Raw genomic sequence first — 16,262 nt, forward strand, 5'->3', positions numbered from 1 at the left:
GGATATATTGTTTTGGGTCATTATCGTAATATAAATTGTTGTGTGGTCCAAAATAGAATTTAAGTCCATTTTGTAGAAATAGTTCATGTGGACCTTCCATTTTTAAGAAAAAGTTTGTGTGGTCCCCTGATTTTCAAGTTAAAGCCCAAGTTTGACCTCATTATATTGTAGTATTTAGGGCTTAAGCCCATGTATTGATAAAAATTCCAAGTTAATATTATTCTCATCTTTTCAAAGATGACTTTCTAAAAAGCCAAAAAGGCCAAGGGAAAAAAAAAATTATTTTGAAATGATGAAAATAAAAAATGAATAAGCTTCTACATCTTTACACTACCCTTCCCTAACCACTCTTAAACAGCTAATCACTTTAACTTTATATACATTTATATACAAGTTTACTTAGTGTCATTCCACACAACCTTATACTATGGTTTGTGAAAAGAAGATTATGGTCGAGGTCTCGAGTTGGCTTAGAGTCTATGATGATGGTTTGGTCGACCACACATGGAACGTACCTCCCGAGGTCAAGTTCATGGCCGAACCAGTTCCACCTCACGACGATTTTGTGAGGGGAGTTGCAACTCGTGACATTCACGTCAATTTAGAGACAGGTCTCTATATCTGAATTTATTTACTAGAGCCCAAGACTGATGACTCGACCAAGCTACCTGTATTGCTTCATTTCCATGGTGGTGGTTTTTGCATTAGCCAACTTGATTGGTACATGTACTATAATATTTACACTCAGTTGGCTGTCGAAGCCCGAGCCATAATTGTGTCCGTCTACCTCAGGCTCACCGCTGAGCACCGTTTCCTCGCGGCTTGTGATGATGGCTACTTGGGTCTCCTCTGGCTGCGGTCTGTGGCATGAGGCGAGTCACTAGAACCGTGGCTTAATGAGTATGCAGACTTAAACCGAGTATTCCTTATTGGAGATAGCTCCGGTGGTAACATAGTGTATGGGTGGCTGCACGTGCTGAAAAGTCGGATATGAGTCCGGTGAGATTGGCTGGTGCTATACCTATTGTGGATATGGTCCAACCACGTCACCAAGGGTCAAGTTAAAGATGACCCCAATATAATACTATCTTTGAGCAAGAAGATGAACGATTAACACTTGGACAGAATACACCTCAGTAAAGCAAACAATAGTTGACCACTGGGCCTCGAACCTTGGCCCAACTTAACAATCAGTCAATGCGCTTCGAACCTCGATCTGATCTTTTCACAAACTATTGATCGACAGACCTTGAACCTCGATCTCATCTTTTCACAAACTGTCGATCAACAGGCCTTGAACCTTAATTTGACCTTTTCACAAACTGTCGATCGATGGGCCTTGAACCTCAGTCGGACCTTTTTATAAATTGTCGATCGACGGGCCTAAACCTCGATCCGACCTTTTCACAAACTGTCGATCGATGGGCCTTGAACCTCGATCTGACCTTTCCACAAATTGTCGATCAATGGGCCTTGAATCTCGATCTGATCTTGTCACGAACTGTCGATCGACGGGCCTTGAACCTTGATCTGACCTTGTCACGAACTGTCGATCGACGGGCCTTGAACCTCGATTCGACCTAGCCACGGACTGTAGATCGACGAGCCCTGAATCTCGATCTGACCCAACTGAGAATGATCAATCGACTGGCCTTGAGCTTTGATCTAATGTAATCTCAAAATTACCAATTGAAGGACTTGAGAGGTCACGAGCGACAGACGACCTTTGGCCAGAGCAATGAAGAGTTTGGTAGGATTCTTCAGGTAACAATAGGATATAGAAGGGATTTTGGAATGGAGGATAGAAAATTAATAATGTCTTGCTCACTAAGGCAAGGCCCAGTTTGAGGATAAGAGCAAAAGACAGCTGGAATAGTACAATTGCCTTTACAACTTGCCACTTTTGGATCATTCAACAGGAAAGGTACACTTGGCAGCAGCTCCAGAATTATAAGGATTAGGGCAACACAACCCAAGAGAGGCATAACCCTGACCCGTCCTCAGGCTGGAGGCCCAATAATGTACCACCTGAATGACCCGAGCCTATAAAAAGGAGACAAGGACAAAGAGGCAAGGGTGAAGAGAACTAACGGCAGCTTCTCCCTTACCATTTGCTCCAATCCTCTCACTGGACTAGTTTTCTCTCCCTTCTTCCACTTTTTTTGCATTCCTCATATTATTTAGTGGTCTATTTCTAGACTTCTTGACTATTCAATGATCAACGAGAAATAGGTATCTACATTTGGCGACTTTACTGGGGATTATCCTAGCAAGACAATGAATCCAGATGAGTTTCCTTCTCTTCCGGCGTAGGCAGAGGTGTCTACTGTCGGAGCTACCAGCGCCAAGGCTACCAGTGCCAGAGCCACCAGCGCCAGGGCCACTAGTGCTAGAGCCACCAGCACTAGGTCTCATTCCTCAATATCTAGACACAGATCCAGCACTGATGCTGTCTTGGAGGCCATGCAGAGTATCAACCACCAGTTAATGGCCCGAATGGAGAAGTTTGAAGAAGCCCTCTATGTTCTTGATAAGAGGATTTCGACGACATTAGTTACAGCTCAGGTGGAGCTCCCTCCAGCCACCCAGATGGCATTCACTACAACCGCTCTAGTTGATATGAATTTGCCCCCACCATGTGAACAATAGACCATCATGCAGTCACTAAGAGGTCAAGACCATGGTGTAGACCTTTTACCACAGCCCAGTCCAGAGCCCTACAACCCCACTCTGCAGGTAACCCCTGGGGTTCCTCCCACTTTTCCATCTTGAGGCAAAGAACCCATGTTCTACTCCCCACCTACTTACGCTCAGGCTAACCCTAAAGCACATCACCCCCTCCCCTCTTACTCTTTTTTTGCTCCAAAAGAAGTGTTCATGCACTCTGAAGTGCATGACCTTTCCAAGAAAGGCACACCAACCTCTCGCGCCTTAGACTTTAGTAGCGAGCTCCCTTACCCTCGTGCCATCGCGCAGATTCCATACCTACAAGGATATTTGGTCCCCAAATTCCCTTAATTCAATGACAAGACTGGTGATCCCAGAGAGCATGTCATGCATTTTGTTGAAGCTTTGGGCCACTTCGGCAACAATCATGTGGTCCATTTATGAGAATTCTCCAAGTCCTTAACCGATCAAGCATACCGTTGGTACTTTAACCTCGAGCCAGACTCCATCAGCACTTGGGACCAGCTGAAAGACCATTTCCTTAACAAATTCTTCCAAGCTGAAGAACGTGTCACTACCTTGTCCCTCACAAAAGAGGCTCAAAAGGATAACGAGAACATCATTGCCTTTATCAACCGGTTCAGTGATCATACACGTGAGTGCTTTGAAAGCAGTAATGAGATGGACCTCGTTGATATTTGCATTTAGGGTATGCTGCAAGTTTATAAGCTCCACCTTGTCAACCTGAGAATTACTAGCTTTGGCAACCTCAAGATTACAGAGAGAAATCTCAAAGATCTTAAGCCAACAATTGCCAAGTATGAGCCTCCCAAGTATGAGTCATCTAAGTTTGAGGCTGCAAAGGGTTCCAACTGCAGGCCCGCACCTGTAACAACCGTCGAAGAGCGTCCACGAAAGTGATTTGACAAGCCTCAATCCAAGCCTACTGGCAAAGAGCCACCACCATTCCCTATTCGCATTGAAGAAGTCAAAAACACACTAGCCCAATGGGTTAAGGACGGCGTCGTTGTTTTACCCACCCTGCATCGCGAGCTCACCCCAGCCCATAGAGCTAACGCTGACTTCTGTGCCTACCATCAGAGTATCACTTATCCCCCCATCAATTGTTGGGGCCTTCACCATCTTTTCCAACGCCGAATGGTTGCAGGCGATTTTGAAGTTACCTCTCCCAAAGATGTGCCTAGATTCCTATATCCCAACCATCGCACAGCTGTCATTACTTGCTATGATGAGCTCACATAGACAAACCCAGGTCATGATACTGAGGTGCTTTCGTCCGAAACTGATCTTTGTCCTCTAGTTGCCATTGCTAAACCCATTCCCCCTGGCACAAAAAAGGCCCTCTCCTTCACTGATGATGACAAGCAGAGCCAAGGTGCCCAAAATCAACCCTTATATGTGTTAGCTTCAATCAAAGGGGTAAAATTCAAGCGCGCATTCCTCGACAATGGCTCCTCCATCAATATCATGCATCTTTCCACCTTATGCAAGGCAGGCATCTTCGAGCACCGTCTGATCAAAGAACCAGTTGAGGTTGTAGGTTTTGGCAATGATTTTCGCTGCACGATTGGCTATGTTAATGTTGATCTGGCTGTTAACAAATTCCAAGCTTCCACAAAGTTTCATGTCATTGACAGTGACACATCTTATCACATTCTCCTTGGGTGCACATGGATGTACCATTTTGGCATTGTCCCTTCCACTTACCATCAATGTTTCAAAGGTATTTAGAACAACAAGGTTGTCACAATCCCTTACTCCGACCGTCCTTTTGCCACATTCGAGGCCCATTACGCAAACGCACTGTTCTTCAATAACCTCGATGATTATGCCCAAGGTTGCGAGGCCACCATCATCAGCATTCCCTTACCAACCTGGGCTAACACCTGGAAAGGTATATTCCACCCACCATCTCCAGTTTAGAATAGTGACGCTTCCCATGAATGTAATGTGTCCGTCTCCCCAACGGTGGTGTCATCTACCGTTTATGACGGTGCCCAGGGTCAGCAAAGGTTCACTCTACTGGCCCCTTGAGTACCAACCTCAGATCATTGAGAAAACGCCATTGCCGGACCTCGTTAAAGTTAATCTTGCCTATCCTAACGAGTAACCCCACACTACTTTCTTTTTTGGTAAGCTCAACTTTCATGCTCGTTCTCAGCTTGTCTCTCTTTTGCAGGAATTTTGCGATGTCTTTGCCTGGACTTACAGTGAGATGCCTGGACTCCACCCTTCGCTAGTTTCACACTACCTCAACATCTTACCCAATACTCGACCAGTTAAGCTAGGTTCACGAACCTTTCGGCCAGAACTTGAGCTGTAAATCAAGGATGAAGTCCAAGAATTGCTAGAGGCTGGCTTTATCAAACCTATTATTCACCCTACTTGGTTGGCCAACATTGTCCCAGTTCAAAAGAAGAATGGACAAATAAGAGTGTGCGTTGATTTTCAAGATTTAAACAAGGCCTGCCCAAAGGATCACTTCCCCTTGCCCATTATCGATACTCCAGTTGATGACACTATAGGTCATGAGATGTTTTCTTTCATGGATGGCTTTAGTGGTTATAATTAAATCCAGATGGCTGAGGGCGACGCAGAAAAGATAACCTTCCAAACGCCTCTTGGCAACTTCCACTGTACCGTTATGCCTTTCGGCTTAAAAAATGCAGGCGCCACTTACCAGCGTGCAATGACCGCCATATTTCATGATCTTCTCCATCACAATCTTAAAGACTATGTGAACGATCTGGTCATTAAGTCCAAGCAGGCCGCCAACCACTTTTATGACTTACACCAAGTGTTCGAGCGCTGCAGATAATACAGTCTCAAGATGAACCCTTTTAAATGTGCTTTCGGTGTCAACCACTACAAATTCTTGGGTTTCATTGTCAATCGCCAGGGTATTGAGGTGGATCCAGCCAAGTCCAAAGCAATCCTTGATATGCCTTCTCCAGCAACCTCAAAACAGTTGAAAAGCTTCTTGGGCAAGGTTTCTTACCTTTGCTGATTCTTGCCAGCCTTTGCCGAAGTAACTCCTTCCTTTAGCACACTTGTCAAGGGAAACACAAAGTTTTCTTGGACCGAAACTCACCAGGCAGCCTTCGTGCGAATCAAATAGGTGTTACTAGCCCCACAGATCATGCATGCCCCACGGAAGGGCCAACCCCTCTTCTTGTACATCACTTCTACTCCTCGTTTCGTAGGAGCACTTCTGGCACAAGAGGTCGATGGTCACGAGCGCCCGGTCTATTACATTAGTCGTCTAATCCGTGATGCCGAAGAACGGTACTCCATTATCAAAAAGCATTATCTTGCCTTGGTTTTCGTAGCACATAAGTTTCAACGCTACTTTCTCGCTCATCGCATTATCCTCCTCACCAAATGCGATCCCTACATGCATCTTTTCTCAAAGCCTATGCTCACGGGCAAGGCCGCACGATGGCTCCTCTCCTTTGCCGAATTTGATATCACCTGCCAACAGCCTAAGGCCATTAAAAGCCAAGCTCTTGCCGATCTGCTTGCCTAGTTCCCAAATGAAGACCATGAACCTATGGTCAAGTAGTTGCCCCTCGATGACCTACTAGTTGCCTCACTCGAGCAGCCTCAAGAATGACACTTATCTTTTGATGGTTCTGCCACAGTAAAGGGCGGCAGCGCCGGTATTGTGTTATCCTATCCAACTGAGACCTCCACTGCTATTGTCAAACTTAACTTCAAATGCACCAACAACGAAGTAGAATACGAAGCCCTCATTCTTGGACTTTTAATAGCACTTGACAGACAGATCTCCCGGATATGTATCGACGGTGATTCCAAATTAATCGTCAAGCGGACCTCGGGCAAATTTGCAATTCACGAGCCCTCAGTGGCCTCTTACCACACGATCATACACTGTTCGCCTGGCTCATGTCCCTCGATCTGTTAATCGCTACCTTGATGCCCTCACCACTCTTACATCCAAACTCGACATTTCTAGTAATGCCCAACAAATCACTATTAATAAACAAATCCAACCTGCCATCGCTTGCCTTCTCCCTCTTGAGGAATTCATTGATTGGCTCCGCCCCATCATTGATCAAATGCAGACTTTCACTGGCTCTTTGCCCCTTGCTCAACTTAAGAGTTCTCATCTAATCCAAGGTCTCCTTTATCATCACTCACCCTCCAACATCCTCAGTCGCTACCTTGAGGAGACAGAAGCCAGCAAAGTATTGCGTCGCATTCATCAGCAGCATTATGTGATAACTAATATTGCCCTTTATAGACGACTCCAACGACAAGGCTACTATTGACCCCAAATGTTGAGCCAAGCTGCTGCTTTGCAACGAGCATGCGTCGCCTGCCAAAAATGTCCCGATGAGGCTAAAGTACTTGAACTCAAGCTCGCCAATTGGCGAACTCCCTTCATCTAATACCTTCAACAATGTTGTCGCCCGGATGACCCATCCTTAGCTGTAAAACTCAAATATCAAATGCCGCGCTTCCAGCTCAACGATGGCAGATTATTCCGCCTCTCGCGCGAAGGAAATCCCTTGCGATGCCTTGCTGGTGTCGAAATCCACGAGGCACTTCACCAAGCCCACTCCCTCAAACACCAAAGCACATACAAATTGTTTCAACATTTGGTTCACAAAGGGCTCTATTGGCCAACCATGGCACGCAATGCCAAGGTACATGTTCAATAATGCAAGCTATGTCAATACTATCATCATAAATCCATACTCCCCCAACCGTGCTTCATCCTCTTATTGCCCCTTGGCCATTTCACACTTAGGGTTTGGATCTTATTGGCCTAATCAACCCTACGGTTCGCAAGCTGTACTAGATCCTCATAGCTACAGATTTTTTTTTTCCAAATGGGTTGAGGCTATTCTCTTGCGACACGCCACTGGCATCGTTATTGCTGCTTTCATCCAAGAACACATTATTTGTCGCTTTGGAATCCCAGCGATTATCCTGTAAGACAATGGCCTTTTGTTAACCATCGGGTTACCCAGTTCCTCTAGCAATACGACATCAAGCAACGCTGATCTTCTGCTTACTATCCCAAAGGAAATGGCCAGGCCGAAGCCACCAACAAATCCCTTCTCAAAATACTTAGTCGAACGGTTGCTGAGCATCAGTCCACCTAGGTTGATCAACTGCCTTTAGCTCTATGGCCCATCGCACTTCCAAGAAGTGAGCAACTGGCCAAACCCCTTTCTCTCTCCTCTATAGAACACAAGGCATTCTCCCAGTCGAGATTGTCATTCCTGCTGTTACCCTAGCGGCCCGCAGCGAGATCGACCACTTCACTCATCTCAAGGCTTTGGATGAGCGAAGAGAGTTAGCAAGGCAACATCTCAAGGTTTACCAGCATACCCTGGCCAAAGCTTACAACAAACATACGAGGCCTCGCACCTTCCAGGTAGGCGATCTTGTTCTTAAAGCTGCCAAACACATTATGCATAACACCTCCGCCCCAAAATTCACACCTAAATAGGAAGGACCCTTTGTCGTCATCGAGGTCCGACCCAGTGGGTATTGCAGATTGCATTGTGATGGGCGCAAGGCTGAACCTATAAACTCTAGTTGGTTAAAGCTTTATCATAGTTAGTTCTCTCCCTGTACTTTGGTCATTTTCACATCAACAATAGTTCATGCATGTTTGTTCTTATGTTCCAACACAAATCTTAATATTATTAACTTTCAAAAGATAGTACATCAGACTTATTAGATATTACATAATCATTATTACGCTACTCATATGATCGTAAAATCGCCTCATCACAACTTAGTTCGTTATATGTTTCTTCTACAAGAATCCGCTCTTGCTCTGCCATTGTAAGGCGAGCCTGAACCTCCTCTAGTATACGCTTGTCCCTGACAATCTTAGCATCTAGCTTTACCATTTGTTGGGCCAGGAAAGCTCGAACAACTACCCGCTCGCAATCCTCCAGTCTAACATTCAACCACTTCGTATCCACTCTATCTCTCAGCAGCTCGACCAGCTCGCATGCTTCTTGTATCAGGTTGTCAGAGTCGCCCCCTGTGCCACAACACCAAAAATCTTGAGCACTAGACCCAAGGCTTCGTAGCCAAAGTGCTAAAATATCGGATGTTTTCCTCCAATAGTCTCAACCGTTGCCGGATGTGCTCGACTAGCTGCCTCTAGCCCTTGCAGGTAGCCTCTGTTTTTCCTTCTTCCATAGTCATCACTGTTTGGTTGGCTTCTTCAACCCACTGCTGTTTCTTCTCGCCAGGTGGCACCTCACCTATCGCACTATTTTTCCCACTTTCAACCTCCTCATCAAACGCCCGCCTGTTCAGAGTATTATTTGAGCCCTCCAAGGACGATTGCGGTTGCATCCCTTCAATACCATGCTGACCCACTTGCAACTCAGTCTCTATATCCTCCAGCCTCACGGTGTCCCCAGAGGTTTGTTCTTCCATCATTTCCTCCTCCTTCGCAGTGGAAGCCCCATCTGCAGGATACTCCAATAGCAGCATTGGCGTCAGTGCCCTTAGCACAGACGACTCCTCTACCTGTGGCATACGCAGGATTGTGACTGGCATTTTCCTTACCCTCTGTGGATGGTGCCCTATAACACATAAAATTGAATTGGAAGGAGCAACATTAAAAGACGAGAACTAGCACGTTATTGATAATCTAACATTTACCCATCGCAGTACAAATTGGAGGCAGGGAACTCTCGGCTATTATCAAACGCCTCATGATATCTCTCTTAGAGCCCCCAGCCGCTAGCGCCGCCCCAACATTCCCACTAAACTTTTCCCCGGGGCTCGACACATCCCCTACCATCGATTCCGCCACATTCTTAGCACTGGGAGGACCATCATCACTTAGTTCCACAACCTCCTCTGTTTCTTCCTTCGATTCCTCATCCTCCGATATGTTAATTACCGAAGCCTTCCGCTTTCGCTGTCTTAGGTTAGCGATGGGCTCTTCACTATCGTCTGACACTTCGGCAGCTCCACTTTTCTACTTGGGCTCGGATGGAGCCTCCCTCGCCATCCCTCTGTCGACCCCTGGATCAACTGATGTTGCAGGCACAAAAGCCTTTGGTACTGCGTCATATGCCACATCACCCATCTCTGAGGCTAAAGGAGCGATTATCGACCTCTGGCCTCGCACTCCTGGCTTAGGCATGCGGAAAGAGACATCATTCTTATACATAGCCACTAAAGTGTATAGATGAGGGATCTGCAAACAGAACATTTTAGATGCTCCCAAGCAGTCCACCCAAAATTGCCTATAGCCTCCCGTAATATCGCCCTGGCAATTTTGTGATGGAATCACGACGCTTCCAATATTTTCTTCTTCTAGGTCATAAAGCACACTGAATCGAAAGAGGGTTTCCTCCAACCCCTCGTATTTTTCTACCAACTCACAATATCTTGGGACACCCTGATCATACCCAAACTGCCTTGGTACCCACCTCAGATTGTAAATCTTCAGTACATCGCCCAACTCAATTCGCCAAAGCAAATATCCTGGCAGCACTACCAATGCAAATGTTTGTTCATCTATGTCCCCTCGACTCTTGTCTTGGAGTAAACACCCTTGCACTTCCCAATAAATTCCTAAATCGGCCACCCCAGCCATATCCTCCTTATATGGTCTAAATACAAATTCTTGCTCGGAGTCGATCACATCCCCTAGCGATAACCTGCACATTCGCCCTACCCAACGCCTCCCTCGTACCCCTTGATCGATCAGCTCTAATGGTAGAGGCCCATACGCAGGGAATCGCTCATACAGAAACATCTGTAAAAACCCAGTCGCCACATAGGACACCATGGGATATCAACCAACTGAGCAAGCACTATCCTCAACAATTATGTCCAATCGATGGTATAAAGTCCCTAAGAATAGAGGCCCCAAAGGATCACAACTCCACTTACTATCTTCACTGCTATTAGGCACCACCGACTCAATGGTGCATCGTCTGGAGTCCCTGGGAACACGTACTTTGACAACCAACAAGTACATAAGCTGCAAGTTCTGTAGGGTGCCCAATTTTGTCCCCATCGATAGAAGGGCGCTCTGACTTGTCCCCTTTGAACGACGGTTATAAATCCTTGAACCATTATCATATCCATGCTCCTATTGTGCTCTTTCTGGCCACTTTTGCCCTCTCATTGTGTATGGCTCCCTTCGCACCAAAGAAAGAACCATAATTTTTGGTCTTCTCTAGACCCTCTTCTAATGCAGCCATTATGTCCTTCTCTACATCATCCATCGCTAGGGGCACAGTAAATCCCTTACCCATGACATGTAGGCTAAACAATTGGGTCACATCTTCCAGTGTGGGTGTAAACTCTCCCCATTTAGCAACAAAGGTGTGTGTCACACTACACCACCTTGACAACAACAATTCTAGCCCTAAACCATCTCGGGGCATCCTCAATTTGCGAGACAGACGCATGGTTCGCGCAACTCGTACTTGACGCAGCCACGGCACATACATCTTATGACTAAAGATGTGCTTCGACCACTCCTCCCACCCAGCACATGGGCCCACTGGCGCCTTAAACTCCATAAAACAATAGGGATACATCCCTTATTCATTGGCAAGCTGGTGCACACAGTTCGCCGGCGGCTGCGCACCTTCTTTCACGGCGACTTCCTCTTCCATCAACTGGGCTACCCCACTGTCAATCTCGTCTCTAGTCATATCCCCAGTAGACATCCAGAACCTATCCATCTGCCCAAAGAACGAAGCTCTCTTCCATTCTTCCTTCGGCGGCATTTCCAGCACTGGTTCGCCGATTTTACTCAACTATTTCCTCTTCGTCATTTTGTCAAACACCCTCACTACTTCTACAAAAAAGCTTCTTATTACTCTCACACGTACGTGTATCCTCACAGCACTTGATCAATCTCTAGCTTTCTCACACACTGCTTCTCTCTTACAATTTATGTTCGTCACTTTTCTCTTCTTTCCTCCATGCCTAAACCTTTATATAGACCACGGTTAGGGCTTTGGAAAAGACGAAGACACTGAACAGTCGTGTCCACCCACTAACCTCTCATTAAACACATAACCGATAACAGTCGAAAATGCATCGGTTTCCAAAAACATCAATCAATGCGTCTTTATGCACACATTGCTTTGTTCTTTTTTCAAAATTCAAAACGCCATGTGCAGGGGGACTAAATGTGGATGTGGTCTAGCCACATTACCAAGGGTCAAGTAAAGAGCCCCACTATAATACTATCTTCGAGCAAGAAGACAAACGATCAACACTTGGACAAAATCCACGTCAGTAAAGCAAAAAATAGTTGACCACTGGGCCTCGAACCCTGGCCCAACTTAACAATCGATCGATGCGCCTCGAACCTCGATCTGACCTTTTCACAAACTGTAGATCGACGGGCCTTGAACCTCGATCTCACCTTTTTATAAACTGTCGATTGACGGGCCTTGAACCTCGATCTGACCTTTTCACAAACTGTCGATCGACGGGCCTTGAACCTCGATCAGACTTTTTCACAGCTTACCACTTTTGGATCATTCAACAGGAAAGGTACACTTGGCAGTAGCTCCAGAAATATAGGGATTAGGGCAACACAACCCAAGAGAGGCATAACCCTGACCCATCCTCAGGCTAGAGGCCCAATAATGTACCACCTGAATAACTCGAGGCTATAAAAAGGAGACAAGGACAAAGAAACAAGGGTGAAGAGAACTGACGACAGCTTCTCCCCTACCATTTGCTCCAATCCACTCACTGGACTAGTTTTCTCTCCCTTCTTCCACCTTTTCTGTATTCCTCATATTGTTTAGTGGTATATTCCTAGACTTCTTGACTATTCAACGACCGACGAGAAACAAGTATCTACACCTATCCACCCGGGATTCGTTCGGTTGGAGCGAAGTACGTAAGTCGGAGTTGGAGCAGCCTCAATCTCCCTTCTTAACCCTAGACATGGTGGACAAGTTCTCGGACTTGGCATAGCCGGTGGGAAGCAGCAAGGACCACTAGATAATGTGTCTGATGGGTCACATGGCCCCGTACGGCCTGAACCTACTGCCTGTCCTCTTCTGCATTACGGATAGGGACGTGATTAAAGACACGGAGATGGAGTATTATGAGGCCTTGAAGAAGGCCAACAAGAAGGTGGAGCTGTTTGTTAGTTCTGATATGAGTCATGCCTTCTATCTTAACAAGATGAAAATAGATGCTGACCCACTGAAAGTTGAACAAATTGAAAAACCTATCATTGCAATCGCTGAATTTATTAAAGGATAATTACGAAAATATGGAGTTTTGAAGGCCAAAATACAAATTTATGGATTTTCCTGAGGTAAAGCCGAAAAAATAATATTTATTTGTCCAAACTACCCTAATTATTTTTAAGTATAACTTTTATGCAAATAGATATCATAAGTATTTTTTGTATATGTAAGTACCACCATTCTTGTGCACAAGTACTACTTTTTGTGTAGATCATTTTAATGAAGAGATTTGCATAAAAATGATACCTGCGTATATAGTAGCGACATCTGGGTGTAAAGGAGTGATATTTACATGCACAAATAGTATCTGAAAATATTAAGAGTAGTTTGAATAAATAAACATTTTATTTCCATATACATCTTAGACTTTTAAAAAATTCATGACGGTAAAAAAGTTTAAGTTTGACTTAAAAAATTCCATATTTATGTAATTATCCCATTTATCAACAACTAATAAGAAGCTATATGTTACAGTAATTAATTTTAAAGCTACAGTTTTCTTTTTAAAAAAATTCACCATTGTCGTCTTTCAATGTTCACTTTATTAAAATTGCTAGAAAAATTTCAATTGCATTTTTGTTGCTTTTATTCTGTATCATATCCGTAAATAAAAATATCAATCAATCAAACGATGGTGCATTTTTTTTTCATTTTTATTCATTCTCTTCCCACGTTTTTCTAATTTAGTTTTGCAAGTGCTATTTTACTTATTCACACCAGTGTGGTCCAAAGTTGTTTGTGATTATGTTGGTAAAAATACTCATTGTTGGGAAGGACGGAAGCAAATTCTAAACAAACATGTGAATTTTATCCCAGAACAACAAATAAACACAATATTGAAGACCCAATCTGACCTGTGTTCACGGTGATAAGAGATTCTACTATCATTAATTAAAAAAATATTGCCGGTACAGGGAATACCCATTGATCGCTGTCTCACGAGACATTACACTGATAAAGACTTTGAACACCAAATCGTGGTATGTTGCTGAATATCTGAACCCTTCACGATTTACCATTCATTCATTCCATGGTATTGCAGCTCGTCATCAGTGTTCTAACCACTCACTCTTCATCCCTATCCACACGATACGGCTCATCGATTTTTATGACAGTACATCCCTCTACCTTGAGGATCGATCTATATCTCTAGATGTTTGAAGAGAACTTTCCTTAGAGTTGGAGAGGATCCGTTCCCCTGCTCTGAGCGACCCTTTTCACCCACTCGGTGCACTTGTACCTACTCTCTTCTTACTCACACTTCCATTCTCTATTCTTCTTTATTCTTTCAACTCTACTCCATCTCTAGTGATAAAGTTCCTAGCTCATAACATGGTGAGCAAGTAATACAAATCCTTTTTGGTAAGAAAGGCAACTAATTAATAAGACCTCAAGCACAATTACTTTGGGCCAAGCCGAATAACACATTCCCAAACCATTACAATTCAAAGTCACACTCATTAAGAATTTGACACATAACATAAAAAATTATATGCACAGTAGTGAGTTGGGGCTATACTTACAGCAAGATATCAATGAGTGCCAAGTGACATTCTCCCGTAGAAAGAGCGGAGAAGTATGCAAGGAAACAAAATAGTCCTTTAAGTTGCTTAATTATTATATAGCCATGAAAATAGAAAAATTGACTAAACTATTTGGGTTAAAGGTTAAAACGAACTAGTTTGTGAAGAAATTATTATATGTTCACGTATTGGCACATAAATAAAAATGAGTTAAAGTTGATACATTTGTTTATGTGTCAACATATAATTGACCGGATCAATGATTTCGAGATCATGTAATAATTTTTCCTAGTTTATGATATTATTATTATTATTATTATTTTATTTTTTTTATTTTTTATTTTTTTATTTTTTTGGGTAAATGGTTGTGTATATAAGTTATGCCACGTCGTCAAAAGTTAAAAGTTACCACATCATCCCAATGCCAGCTTCAAAAGAAAGCAAGAACAAGACAAAAGTGGTCAACACTGTGTCGATATACAGCTAGTTCAGCAAAAACATTAACAGTTGGACGATAGGCCCATGGCAAGAAACATTAGTGACTAGTCGATAGGCTATGATGAGAAACTCGAAGACTGTCAATCGATGAGCCTACAATATCGATCTAACTAAGCCACAGATTGTCTATTGATGGGCTAGAACCTCGATCCGATCAAACTACATACTGTCGATCGATGGGTTTAGAATCTCAATCCGACCAAGCCAGACTTTTGATCGATATGCCTAGAACCTCGATCCAACCAATTGACAGAACCTCAATCCGACCCAGCCACAACAGCGCCTGTCGATCGATGTACCTAGAACCTCGATTTATCTTAAAATGAACATGATTTACAATTACACTCGTGTAATCTAATTTGTCATCCTAATAATTTTGTGTGTACGTTTCTTAAGTAGACCAGAGAGAAATTAATGAAAGATAGACCGATGAAACTTCATTTTTGTCATGTGTGAGTGAAATCGAAAATTTGTGTGAAAAATTCGGATGAAACAAAGAGAGAGGACCCAGAGATGAAATTTGTTGTGAGAAACAGAGTAGTTGAGTAAGGTATATGAATGAAATTTAACGAGAGGAGAGAGAACTGAAATGAAATGAAATGAAAGGGGCTACAGAGATGTTACTTTAATTCACATTGAAAAAAGTTTTAGGCGGCAACTTATTTTTGGCGGCCACCAAAATTTCATCGCCACTTTTTCTTGTAGTGAATCTAGACAATGTATCAATCCCTATTAGGTGTAAAAAAATTCTCAAAAAGGGAATGTGTGAGTACCAACTAGAAGAAGAAAAAAAAATTAAATAAAAATTTGCCTTTTGGTGAACGTGCAACTAATCAGACTTCAATATCATGGGGCTCAAGCATATGATAGTGTTTATGAATGAAAAGTGCTAAACATCTTTTCTGCCCCATGGAAAACAGCAACAACTATTAATAAGACATATCCAAAAGGAAATCCCAGAAGTGCTAAACATGGGGGCTCAATAAAAGATATAATCATCATCATTGCAACCTCCATTGCAACCTCCAAAATTGCTAACTTTTAACTCGTGTGAATACACAATGCTTCCTTGAACTGGAACAAGTTAAAGTTCAGCATACCATTGTAAAATTAGTACATAAATTTCAATTTGATTCATATTTCTTTATGAGAAAGTAACAGTAAAACTAACATTATTAATGTAGAAGAAATAGGATTTTCATCTGGGCGTTCTTCTCACCACATATAACAGGAATATATAAGGCAAAGAGGGGAATTAGGCACACAGGAGAAAGGGTTTAATGAATGTGAAGAAAATGAAACGAGAAAA

The 16,262-nt window shown here is 43.5% G+C and overlaps 1 pseudogene; it reads left to right on the forward strand.

The window, feature by feature from the left end:
• The first annotated feature begins 427 nt into the window (after positions 1–427).
• Positions 428–12,945, forward strand: LOC132273611 (probable carboxylesterase 17; annotated as a pseudogene).
• The last annotated feature ends 3,317 nt before the right edge of the window (positions 12,946–16,262 follow it).

This window comes from Cornus florida, unplaced genomic scaffold (assembly GCF_030987335.1).
Source record: "Cornus florida cultivar Cherokee Brave unplaced genomic scaffold, ASM3098733v1 CherokeeBrave_3.0.0_Hap2_Chr01, whole genome shotgun sequence".
Classification (NCBI taxonomy): Eukaryota; Viridiplantae; Streptophyta; class Magnoliopsida; order Cornales; family Cornaceae; genus Cornus; species Cornus florida.